At 35.4% G+C, this 12,756-nt stretch overlaps 1 long non-coding RNA gene across 1 annotated transcript in view; it reads right to left on the reverse strand.

Moving 5' to 3' along the window:
• Positions 1 to 340: 340 nt before the first annotated feature.
• LOC115345615 overlaps positions 341 to 12,756 on the reverse strand; it is a 94,496-nt gene continuing 82,080 nt past the window's right edge. Inside the window, exon 3 of the long non-coding RNA XR_003924888.2 lies at positions 341 to 2,318. This is a non-coding gene — a long non-coding RNA (uncharacterized LOC115345615). The remainder of the gene's footprint in view (positions 2,319 to 12,756) is intronic.

Below are 12,756 nucleotides of genomic sequence, written 5' to 3' on the forward strand. Positions count from 1 at the left end.
TAGGGAAAGAAGTTCTTTGTCGTGAGTCCAGAAACACATATATATACACACATACATGAGCAAAGGAGCACCAATAATGTCAGAACCACCCCCAGCATTTTAGAACAGCTTCAGCCAGGCATGTATACTGTTTTGTGTTGTATCCCAAAGCTACATTGTAAGCAGGTGGAAGTACAATTTTCAAGGTTATTTATTCCTCCCTTCCATCAAAACCATAGAAACACCTCTGCTAAGCAACTTTTGATTGCCCATTGTGAAAATAGCTTCTAAAATTATCTTATTTTGTGGGAAGCAATACTGGTCCCATGATGGACTGGAGTAAAACAAACAGGGACAATGGTTCAAAGCCACTTAAAGTTTTTATTTTATTGTATTATGCCTACAAAGTGCAGCTGTGCTACTTAGACATTGATACATGTTTACTTTTGAGTATACACTACATATCTTAAAAGTGACTAAAAACTCAGAAAAGAAACAATATATTTTTCTAGTGATCATCTAATTATCTGCAGAGTTTGAAACCCAGCTCATTTAAGGCAATAAAATGAAAAGCTAGTTTATAAGCTGTTTCATGGTATAAATGAACAGCCCACCAGCAAGCTATAACCACAAAATACAGAGATGAAACCACCAAAAATGCAGTTTGATAGAGTATCAAAAGCATATATACAGTACCCTTCTCAAAACAGATATTTTATTTCAGTTGCTTATTCAAGTTTATGTTTTCTTATTAGGTAAAATTAGATTCTATATCCTTTGAAACCCTAAGTCCTAATACGGAAAATTATTCATTGTGTGAGTATGTGTAGTCACTTAAGTCAAAAGAATGTGTCTGCTTACAGAAGAGATGACTTTTTACCTGCAGAAAGAAAGGCTACCCAAAAGTATAAGCTGTTCCCCCAAATTATTTTTCTGCAACTAATCTACAATACAGCTGCATATGAAGACCTGAAACAATTATTTCTATACAACTAATGAACTCAAACCAGTAATATGCTCTGAGATCCCATCATTCCCTTTAGAAAGGGTTCTGATATACCAGAGATGATACAGAGACAATGAGTGGAAAGCTGGCTTCTTACCATCCAAAGATCTCACTATATTAAAGAAATTAAGGGAACATTCAATCTAGCCTTATTTAGCTAAGGCAACCTTATTCTGGCTGTGACCCCACTATGAATATCACTGAGCTTCTAGTGTGCAGTATGTTGTCCTTATACTTTCACCAAAAGTTACTTTTCACTTTATTTAAACAGGGAGGTGGACTGAATTTGAATACCCACTTCCTGATCTGTCCCTTCCCTACCCCTGCTACTTCCAGCTGAATCCAGTCTGATTTTCACTACTTTCCTTTCTGTAGTACTCATTCCCAGCCCAATATCCTCCCACAGACCTGTTACCTATTTGTCTGGGCAAGCGGCAGCACATACTGTACTTAACCACAAGCTATACATGTACTGATGAGTTGGCCAGTAAACGCACAATGAAAGACCAAAATACTCGCAAACTCAGAAATGGTAAGATGCTCCGTCTGCCCACCTTTCCCTCTGTGGAGCTGCTAATTCACCAACCTGCCAATTTTCACTAAACCAGTATCTTTGTAATCTTTAATCCAGTCAAATTTAGGAGCAAGGCAGAGACAGACTGAACTAAGAATATTTATCAGCAGTGAAATCATACAAGCCTTGTTTCCTCAGAATAAATCTAAGGATTTTTCCAAACATTCATTCTCCCTACATGACATAATACCTGCATGACTAAAAACCACAAAGATGTTACTCCGGGCAAAAAAATTTCAGTGTAAGTAAATATAATAAATTTATCCTTGTCTGACAAACAACAACAACATGGGGAACAAATAGTGATATTTTTTCCTGCTATAGTAGTAGTAATGGAAGCAAACATCTGTGTCACCAAAATGCAAAGAAACCTTATCCAAATTAAAGATCTCAATGCTAAGTATGTATAAATACAACAAACTTGAATCTTCCAGGATTTAAAATTTGTAACAAGAAACAACCAGGCATTTCACAGAATGTTGATTCTTAGAGATGCTTCAGAGGAAAAAAAAAAAAAAAAGAGGAAAAAGAGAGACACAGAGAGAGAGAGAAAGCAGCAATTGTGAATCCAGAACACTTCCATGTGACAAAAACAAATGCTTGTCTTGGAGAGTTCATGATTATGCCTTCTGTTTTAAGCTAAGATTTTCAAACCAACTTGAGCGAGAAGATGGCTTTTCTTCTCCTTCATTCTCCAGTGGGACACAGGGCACTTGAAAATCCCTTATTACTTTTCAGTTTTTAGAATCAGTGGTATTTCTGTAGAACCAAATAAAAAAAAAAAAAAAATCACTTTAGCTCATTTTACATAGTTCATTATGTATGATTCACAAACGTTCCTGTTAGCACTTCACTGAGAAGTGTGCGAGGTTAATAATTAGATCACAATTGTTTTCAGTGACATTTGTGAGCAATAAACATGGATCTGGCAAGCTTCTCAAGGTCCCAAAGACCTCAATCTGTTAAGGGATGCTTATGTGCCAATCTTCACCCAAGTTCTCACATATGAGCAGCACAATGCAAATTATTCCCTTCTGGGCAGCAGTGATCTATGCAAACAGATAATGCTGAAGAAAAAACAAGCTCAAGGCACTTGTGTTACTTTGATCTTGTGCCTTAGAGAGCATTTCAAAATTTATTTTCATAAATTTATTTTTGTAAATAATTTAGCACTTTGTAGTTATCTGTTTCCCAATGTAAACAATTTAAATTACTAGAACATCACTTAAAAAACTGCTCATCGGGTAAAAAATCCATAACAGTAATAAATTTTTGTACAAAGGGTACACAGTCTTAAGACTACATTTAACATGTACGAGAGTACTGTTTGTCATCTAGAGCCTATATAGAAAGACACGTCCCTTTTTATGGTAATATCACCATCATACACTTTTTTAATGTGTAACAGGAACCATCAGTCTCTTGCTTTCCATGCTTAAATAACTTTATTAGCCTAACCCCTCCTTTGTTCATGGGCGATTATGTATGATGATACTATGTTCATGTATCTATGTTCCTGCAACCTACTCCGGGTCCAAATAACTCCTCTATGCACTTTTGCAGAAAACAGAAACTTGGAAGGTCTCTACAGGTTCATCCAATTTATCCTTCTGCCTAAATAAGGATCAGTTATGCTCTAAGCCACTGACTTTAAAAACCTCCAGCAATGACGTAACAGCATAAGACTTTTTTGAAGCATTTTCATGTTAATATTCATGGTAATATCCATGCCTCAGTAAGCCTACTTCATAAGTTGTTTCTAAATGAATGAGTTAAAATCTTGTCTTAATTTCAGAGATAAATGTCTGGAAGTGTTTCCATTTAGTGGCCTTGAGTCTGTTCAGTGACTTATCTGAGGAAAATATTTCTGGCAAACAAAGGGAGCAAAAACTACTGGACATAAACTCTAAAAAATGAGCTTCCTCTTCTTCTCCCCAGCCTCTCAGGAGAAATAGAGAAACTAGGTAAAAGATAGGTGCCACCTACGGTAAGCATACTGATCAACTCTTAATGAATTTCAGGTAAGATCCTCAATATTTTTGCTCTGTGCAAAGGACAAAAATCATGACGGATGGTTAGCTTGCCTAACTACAAAAACCACTGGAATTGTCTAAACATCCTACAAAGATCTAAATTCTAGTCCCAAACTAAAATTATACATGATAGCGTCCTATCCCAGGGATGCTGGGACTTCCCAAACTATTCATGGAGGGTGAGCTCAGTAGGGCTTATTCAGGTCAACTGTTTCAAAATGGAGAAAAGAGAGCAAGACCTTCTTTGATGCAAGTCTGTAGAGTTGGATACTCCACAGCTTCTCTGAGTAATCCATTGTGTTACTCAACCATTTTTGTTCTATACCTGCTTGCTAAATAGCTTGTTTGCTGCTGTTGAATTGTGCTGAAATCTAGCATAGATCAGGACTGGGCCCAGCTTTGCCATTTTGTACTTCTGCTTTAGAACTTTTATTTTTGTACTTCACCCATTAACTGTAAGCTATGCTGTAGCTGGAACTATAAATAACCAGTATACTAGAAATGTGAAGAAATCTAGTTGTAAAAGGGCATAGAGGGAGTGCCAAAATAAAGTAAGTTGGCAGAAAATAATTTAGCAAATCTCATTAACACATTGTGCTACAATCTTGTAAATTAACAAAGATAGATATTTAAAGCACGTTTAATCGACATACAATTTTTCAGCATGTACCAAGGAAAAGTTTATAGTATAAAAGTACTGACAACTGGAAGTTATCTTCAGAATTTTATAAGTAAGTACTTGCAGATGGAAATGTAAATTACTTTTCAGGCAAAACAGCCAGTGCAATGAAAGTGGCTTTTAATAAAACATGAGCGCAGTTGGGTTTTGCCAGTTAGTTTCAGAAAAAACATAATTATTCTTTTTCTAGCTAATATGTATCACTGAACAACTGCACTTTGCTATTGCACATTCTAATTATTTTGATTAGTTACATTTTTTTGTTTTAAAAATGTTTTATTAATTAGATTCTCTTGAAATTAAGATATATGTTTCTTTCAGCTACACATTATGACCTAAAAGTATAAAAACTGTTTTTGCAGAATTACTCTTACATATCCTTGGAGACAAGATTAAAACAAATTATAGAGCTCACTTCTTAGAATATCCAAAATACCACTTATCACCACAAAACAACAACACTTTGCAAAAGCATTAGCTGTCAAATAATATTTAATCAAGCTTATTTTGGAAAACAGGAGAGCCTTGAATCTTGACAGGAAGAGGCATCAGGGGAGGTACCTATTTGCAGATCAAACAAACCATTCCAACTTTTGCAGACAAGCCCTAAACAGATGTCATGTTTTCACCCTGTTTCTGTAGCTGGAAATATGAATAAGGTACATGAAAAAACTATGGAGGGCATACAATACACTCTTACTACTATATTGCAGGGAAAAATCATGTATTCACATGCTTAAAGTCAGTAAATAACATGAAATCACTGGAATTATTTGAGCACTTAAGGTAGATGCATTCTTAGAAGTAAGATTACAAAGGTCACTTGTTCTCTGTCACGATTAGCAATGTAATACCAACCCTCAGAGGAAACAGTTTCTCAGCCTACAAGAAGTCAGCTTGAAGAAATAAACGTGATACTGAATTTGAGAAAGACTAAAATTCTGGCAAATAAATTGCTAATGGATAAGATATGTCTAATATTTGACTGTTTCAGTTCAATGGTAGTTTAGGGTGGCATATGAAAAGCAATCTAGGCTACAAAGGTTATTTTGTGCAACAAAATAAACAAGCTCATCACCATTCAAAGTATTTCAATGAAACATGTGACTTTTTTGGTAAAAAAAAAAAAAAATTATATATTGGATCAATCTAGGAATTCTCAGTAATGGTGGGGGTTTTCTGATACACTGACAAAGAACACTGAAGACAAAGTGAAGCACAGTTCTGGAAAGAAGAACACTAGATATAGCAGCCAAGCAGATCAAATATCTTCCTTAAGAACTTTTTAAGGGTACAAGATGATACCAAGAAAATCCCTCAACCTCTGTGTCTGACTGCCTGTGTTCAAGCAAAAACCGGATTGCATCAAAACTTGCTTTGAATTGATTGAAAGTGACATTGGAAATAACAAGAAAAGGTAAGGTAGGATCAAGATGAAAAGAAAAACCCACCTACGATAAAAGCCTTTTGAAGATTTGTCTACTACAGCAAAAAATAAAGATTATACACTGAACTCTTCTTGTAATGACAACAATAATATTAAGGTAAATGACAGTACAAGTATAAGAAGTGGCTGCCACTAAACTTTGAAGGCAATAATATATATTTTTATTCAATATAAAAAATGCAAACTATCTGCTCCTAATCATCGTGACATTGAACCACTGAAGAACAGTGCAGACCTTGCTGTGAATTTCCAACATATAAGTGGGCATTAAGGAAATGTGTAATATTATATATCAAATACAAAGGATATGATGATGTCCTCAGGAACACTGTTGAAGAGGAAAGGACTCTGATAAGAATGATGTTGAAACTCTGAAAATTTTGATAAGTCTCTTCTTTTTGTCTATTGTTTTGAATGCCTTTCTTGCCTAATGTGTTCACCTCATTTTGAGGTAGAATCAGTCATTTTGAAATTATATACATATTTAATATAAACACCGTTACTTTTGATTTCTTTTAGGCTTTAAATTTGAATTGTTAGAGCTCATTTCTATTGTGCTTGAGAACTAATATTCTACTGCTCAACTATTTAGTACTTTTACAATCATTAAAAAGTCACCATAAGATAAGGAGAAATGACTAGTTCAAAAGCCACAGAACCTGGGCAACAGAAAAAAGCAATAAATAGTTTTAGTTTTGTAACTCTTGGCAGGAGAATATGATGGAGTTTAGCTCTCAAAAAAGCCTGTATTAAAAAAAAAAAAAAAGTTCTTGTTTACTCTTTTCTTCTTTTTTCTTTTTTTTCAAAAAATCCTTATCCTCAAATAGGAAAAAAAAAACCAACAACCAACTTGAAGCTGCATTCGTATTTAAACTAAATGTACTGCAACATTTCAAAAAGCAATGTAGTTAACATAGTGCAAAATAAAAGCAAACTAACAATTCAAAGCAGAGGATATTCTTCTATCAACTCTTACAGAAAATATAACCTTCCAAATATACTACTAACCAACCATTTGTTTTCACTGTAGCAACAGTAACTCAGAACTAACTCAAATTGTCTTTAAGCAGTATAGCTTAAACATGAGCTAAAACTCATCCTGGAAAGCATCCAGAAAAGTTGAAACTGGTCAGGATAATTACAGCTTGCACTCAGGGGTTTCTCCTGAAGCCTCCAATTCCCCGACCTCCCCCCGCCCCCCCATCATCTTTTGGTCCAGAGAAATATTTCCAAATAAATATTTTTGAAGACATCTTGCTCTGCACTTTTCTCAGATACATTAATCATCCCAAGACCATCCCTCCTGCCCAGAAAAATCTAAACTGGCCCAAACCTGCTACTGATTTTTTTATGAGATTTACTATAAATTCCTCAGCCTGTTAATGTCAACAGATTCTTTCTTTCAGAAGTATACTTGAAACAAACAATAAGAACTTTGTTACTTTGCTTTAGTCAATGTGCTGTCCTAGCTTTTACATGCTTTGAAATGTACTCTAGCTATGCCTCCAAAATGTCAACATCCTATTGTGCGCATAGAGATGTGAACAGATGCCACTGATATCCACAAACCCAACCAACACAAATGAAAAACCTCTTGAGGCATGCCCCAAAATGTTGTCTAATTTAGCAAACCTTTAGTAAACAAGCACGTGTAATCCCACTGAAGAATTTCCAATAGCCCAGTTCAAAACAAACCTCTGGAAAATCTGAACTTTTATATACAGTTAGTACATAACATATAGAAATGTCCCCAAACCCTTCTGCATAAAAGTTTTCTTTGTGATATGTTTCAATACAAAATAAAAATGGGTTAAATTTCCTACTTGTTCACAGCCTGCTGCTTGTGTTATTGAACCAGTGAGCTACATCTTTGGTTTATACAGGAGTTTTGTTTAACTGCTATGCAAAAGACATACTACTGTCAACTCAAAAGATAATAATTAATCAGACCTCCAAAATTATGAAATATGTTATAAATTGTTTTATTAGTTTGCTTTCTCTATTTGAGTACTTAGGGTCCATTCTGGTCACAACTCTTTCTTTGTAATCATATGGATCAAGAAGACCATTCTTTGTTTCTCCTCAAATGAAAGCTTGTAAGATCCCATGATCACTTGCCTTATTAAACTGGAACTTAGGAGGCACATCAGCTAACATGGGACACAGTACAACTGCAAAATTGGCTTCAGTCAGATTGCTTTTACTCAAATACAGGTCAGATTTAGTACAATGGATTTACCTAGGTCTCAATATTGATAGCAACGTGCGCATTGCTTTTACTACAGGACCTTTTCTAATGAGTTAACATAGCTTCAAAATGCCATTTACAAACCAAACAAGACAAAGCTGAAAAAAAACCCAAAACACTGCTGGACAGAGCCACAGTAACTGATGTTACTGTAATTTCTGATGTATAAGTAAATTTCCTTTTGCTCTTTGAACTCCTTTGCTAACTCTGTGCATGTAACACAATTAACATATTAAGATGTTCTCAATGTCTCTTTTTCTAAGCTTTAGCAGTAAATGCAGAAAACAGGACTTGCAGATATCACTGTCTAGACTCCAGGCCTAAACACACCACCAATGAACAGCAACATAATAAGCAACACAGCAAACTAAGGTAAATAATTTTGCCTGTAATCATACTTTTTGCATAAAAACCTCCAGCCAAGTATGTCGTAAGACATCCAGCAGAATTCAGACATAGATACTGCAGAATTAGGAAATTCTTCCTAGGACAATCCTTCCCTCTGTGTATGGAGAATGGAACAGTGACGGACCTTTTTATTAGGACTGCAGGAACAAAACAAAGCTGCAAGAATTGCCAGGATGGGATCTACCCACCACCAAGTTGAAAGCTGCAAGAATTGCCAGGATGAGATCTACCAATCACCAAACTGCCTCTTTTGCTTGCACTTCTTTGCAATTGCAATACATCTTTATTCTCTTTCTCTTCTTTGTCAGAGTACAATTACATTACATTATATTGACTTTGTTTTGAAAAATATTAATAAACTGTATTGTTTAAAAGCACTGACTTGTTCGGTCTAACTGCTTTCTTGCACAGTTTCATCTGACTAAATACCATCAAATCACACATAATTTAAAAAAAAAATAAAATAATTGCACTTCACATTTTGTTTATTGAACAAATAGACCAGGCTACAAAACCAGGTAAACATAAACATTAAATCTCCTTGTTTATTTACACCCTATTTTAATTAACCACATTGCTACTGTTCTTTTATACAATTTTTTTTTAAATACCACTGTAACTAGAGTTTGTTGATCCCACATTTGCTCTTCTATACATTCCTTTAGAAATTCTTTCATCCTTCCATTTTGATAATTTCACCCTGTTGAATGCGTAAATGGTGACTTTATCTGGTATATTGATGATTTAGTCTAACATGGTATTAATAAAAATTATATATATACTGAAAATCTGCACCCTTTTAAAACCTATCCCTATGATCTCTGTGATATCACAAATTAGAAGATGATTTCTCTTAAAGCAGGAAGACTTGTAGACCAGTACAATGATTTGCAGATGCAGTAAGTCTTAACAAAGCACAGTTGTAAGCAGTCATCTGAAATGGACTTAGATTCATCTCTCTTGAGACTCAATGTCAGCATCAATGATGAAGGTTTCATCTACATTCATTAAACTGACAGTGATAAAAGGAATTCACAACGATCATGCTTACTCATCTTCTCAGAGGTCAGTCAACTTAAAAACATATTGCCTTGAAGCACTCAGTACCAAATGGCCTTATCTTCAAGAATCAACTTGCAGCCAACAAGTAATGCTGAAATTTACTATATGCATGTATAAGCTGCTATGAATAACAATATATTGTGCTGCCAAGCAATAAGCTAATGGCTCAAATCCTATTTTATGACGTGAACAACATTTACTGGCTGTTAGATATTCTAGAATTGTACTGTAATCTAAAGGAATGTAAATGAAATAATAGAGGAATAGCAGAGATAATGTGATAAAAATGTTCAATGGAAATAGAATTAAACAATATTTTAAAAGAAATAATTATACCCTCTTATTAAAAGCCTAGTACGGTGGTGATGAGAGGGCTCATAAAAATATCTCTTATGCTTCCTCCTACAAGCATCTAAGAAGGATCATTCCTTCTCTGTTTCTATCAGCAGTTAAATCTCCGACATGTTCTTTATATTAAACTCTGTGTGACAACACAGATGCCAAAGCTACTGGCCACAAAAGCCAGCAAGTTCACACAGTGTAGTACTTTGAGGTTGTACCAGTATAGAACCATAGCATGCCAACACACAACCTTAAATTACTGTTTTGAGCCAGCAAGGACCTTCTCTGCTCAGCTGTATTATGCAATACAAGAAATACACCACTAGCCGCAAAAGCAGACATTATGGAAGTCTTGATTTCTCAAACGGCATTGTCAGGTGAGTTCTAGTAAGCTGTGCTGGATGCTTTTGAATTTACCAGCCCAGCTAAGCAGCCTACCTCTGGCCTGTGGTACAGCCCGTAGAAACAAATCTACATTTCCCAGTACATAAATTGCATTGGTGCAAACCAAAACTGGTGGTTTACACCCATACATATTTGCTTCCTGCCTTCACACTTTTCTTTTCCTTCGCGCCTTGAGATGTGAGTAATCTCAGGCAGAAGTCTGGAATAGACAGTTTGGGGCAGCATTTTCTGAGATCATCAAAACGTAAATGGCCAGCTGAGATTGACTTTGCTCAGATACTGGGAAACAGTGAATCGAGGCTCTGAGCCCCAACACCACCTTCAGTTGCACACTAACATATTACATATTGTAATGCCTGCCTCTGGCCAGCAATTTTTTTTGTCTGCCCCAAGAGTTGGTGGCTTGATTCCAGAATGAGCTCCAGTAATTTAAGAACACTCAAGTTACAGTAATTTAAGGAGACTGTGTACTGTCTTTCATGAAGAATCTAGTGCTTATGGAGACAAAGTCACTTGAAAATAATATCACTGTGCACTTCTAGGTGAGAAATAATTAAATGACTCTCCAAAACAGGTGTCAGTGATATTAAGAAACCATTATTACTACTGCATTTCTCCTACAGTCCAAATACTAATATCCCTGTTGTAACTGGGTCCCAAAATTTAGATCTCTCCCACTCTAATCAGCAAAGATCACAATCAAATCCCTTTTTCCTTGGCCTCATTGGTTTACACACTGACCATAAAGTCTCTCTTGTTGTCCTTTCACAGAAATAGACTATCTCAGCCTTCAGAAATAAAGAGGATGCTTCACAACCTTCTCCCAAGGAAAGCAAGGTGTTTTTTTGGTTTGGGTTTCGGTTTTTTGTTTGGTTTGGTTTTTTGTTTTTTTTTTTTTGACACTTGGAAGCAATATAAAATAATGTTTAAAGATTTCCACATAACCACCCTTTCTAACTAGCACAATACACAGAACCTGAATAAATGTTTGAAGCCAAAATCAATTCCCTGACTCAGTTTTTCACCAGCGGTCTTCAGATTTCGTTGCGTTTCCCTCAGAATCACTAAGGAGCCCTTGTCCCTTCTGTATGCCCTCCTGCTCTGAAAGAAAGAGACTTCAACTTTCTGCTTCTGATCTCATTCAGTTATTCTTTACTTTCTTTTAGTCAAAAGGCTAGCGAGAGATCTGTTTGCTTGGTTTTTTATGAATCTCCAAATGTCTTCATGAGGTGATCATGGTAGTATTTCCTAGCAATGTGTTACTTAGTCATTGTTTTGCTCTGAGCAGCAGCATGCCTTTGTCCAATTGTATCACATATATATGGATTATTGTCAATAATTCATTTTGCTAGCTGTAAAAGTTTCTTCTGTAAGCTCCTCAAAGTACTATTTCAACATGGAAAACAAAAGACAGAGGAGGTGGTAAACAATGCTTTATCTGAAAAAGAGTTTACAAACTGACAGATGCAAAGAAAAAAAACCTATCAAACATAATTCATAAATTAATGAAAAAATTTGCTTCAAATTTCCACAACATACTTCTACGAAGAAAAAGAAATTAAATTTCCAGCTATTAATCTGCCATTCATAAATGTTAACTAGTCAGAAATTAATATGCAGATCAAATATATTTTTGTTGCATTTCAGTCCAAAGCAACACAATGGATTTTAAATCCAACAGTGAAAGAGAATTCTTTTTAATGTCTGAGTTTTGAGCACATGAGCAAATGCAGTGGTCACAAATGTCTGCTGGGGTTACTCTCTGCATATATCTAATCCTTAGCACCCCAACCTTCTAAACACAGAAGCATTAATAGGCTTTTGAGATCTATACAACAAATCTCATCATTACATTGCAGTTGGAATTATAAAGAAAGATAAAAAAAAAATATTTTGGTTTAATTATTAGAATACTTAAATGGGTCAAAAAGTGAGAAACGTGAGAAATCAGGTTACAACAAACTACTATATTCACCGACAAAACACCATTATTGGGAAATTTCCTATTAAACACAGTAAGGGGGATTTCCTCTGCCTATGAAAAAAAAAAAAGCATCTTTTGTATATCCTTAATGGTTTCTGTACAGGAAGGTGAGACACTATGCAGTGAATACTGATTGTTTGCATGGAGAAATTACGAGTTTTGTTAATATCAGCAGGATTAGATCCTTAGTGTTACAATTAACTATTTCAGCTATGGAATGGAAGACAAAATACCTTTGTTTCGTCCACTTGAGCTCCTCAGAAAGGTAAATGGGCTTTTCAGATGTGTACTTCAGAAGAACTATAGTATTTGAGGTGGTTGAAATGTTCTCCTCCACCCCTTCTTCTTTTCTTGCAAACCAGGGCATGAACAACTGTTAAGAGCACACTTATCAGAAGGAGGGGTATGACTGCTGTCCCATTGGAAGCACTAGCAGCATTGTACGTTAACTCTTGGCCTACACTATCTGTTTATGCCAGTTTCCATTCTGCAGCTTTTCAAAAAACCCTGAAATTTAGACATCTAGGGTTGAAAGGGGAGGGACTCATGAATCATCTAAAACCAAAATAAATCTCTATTTTTAAAATTT

Source organism: Aquila chrysaetos, chromosome 9, assembly GCF_900496995.4.
Source record: "Aquila chrysaetos chrysaetos chromosome 9, bAquChr1.4, whole genome shotgun sequence".
NCBI classification, from domain to species: domain Eukaryota; kingdom Metazoa; phylum Chordata; class Aves; order Accipitriformes; family Accipitridae; genus Aquila; species Aquila chrysaetos.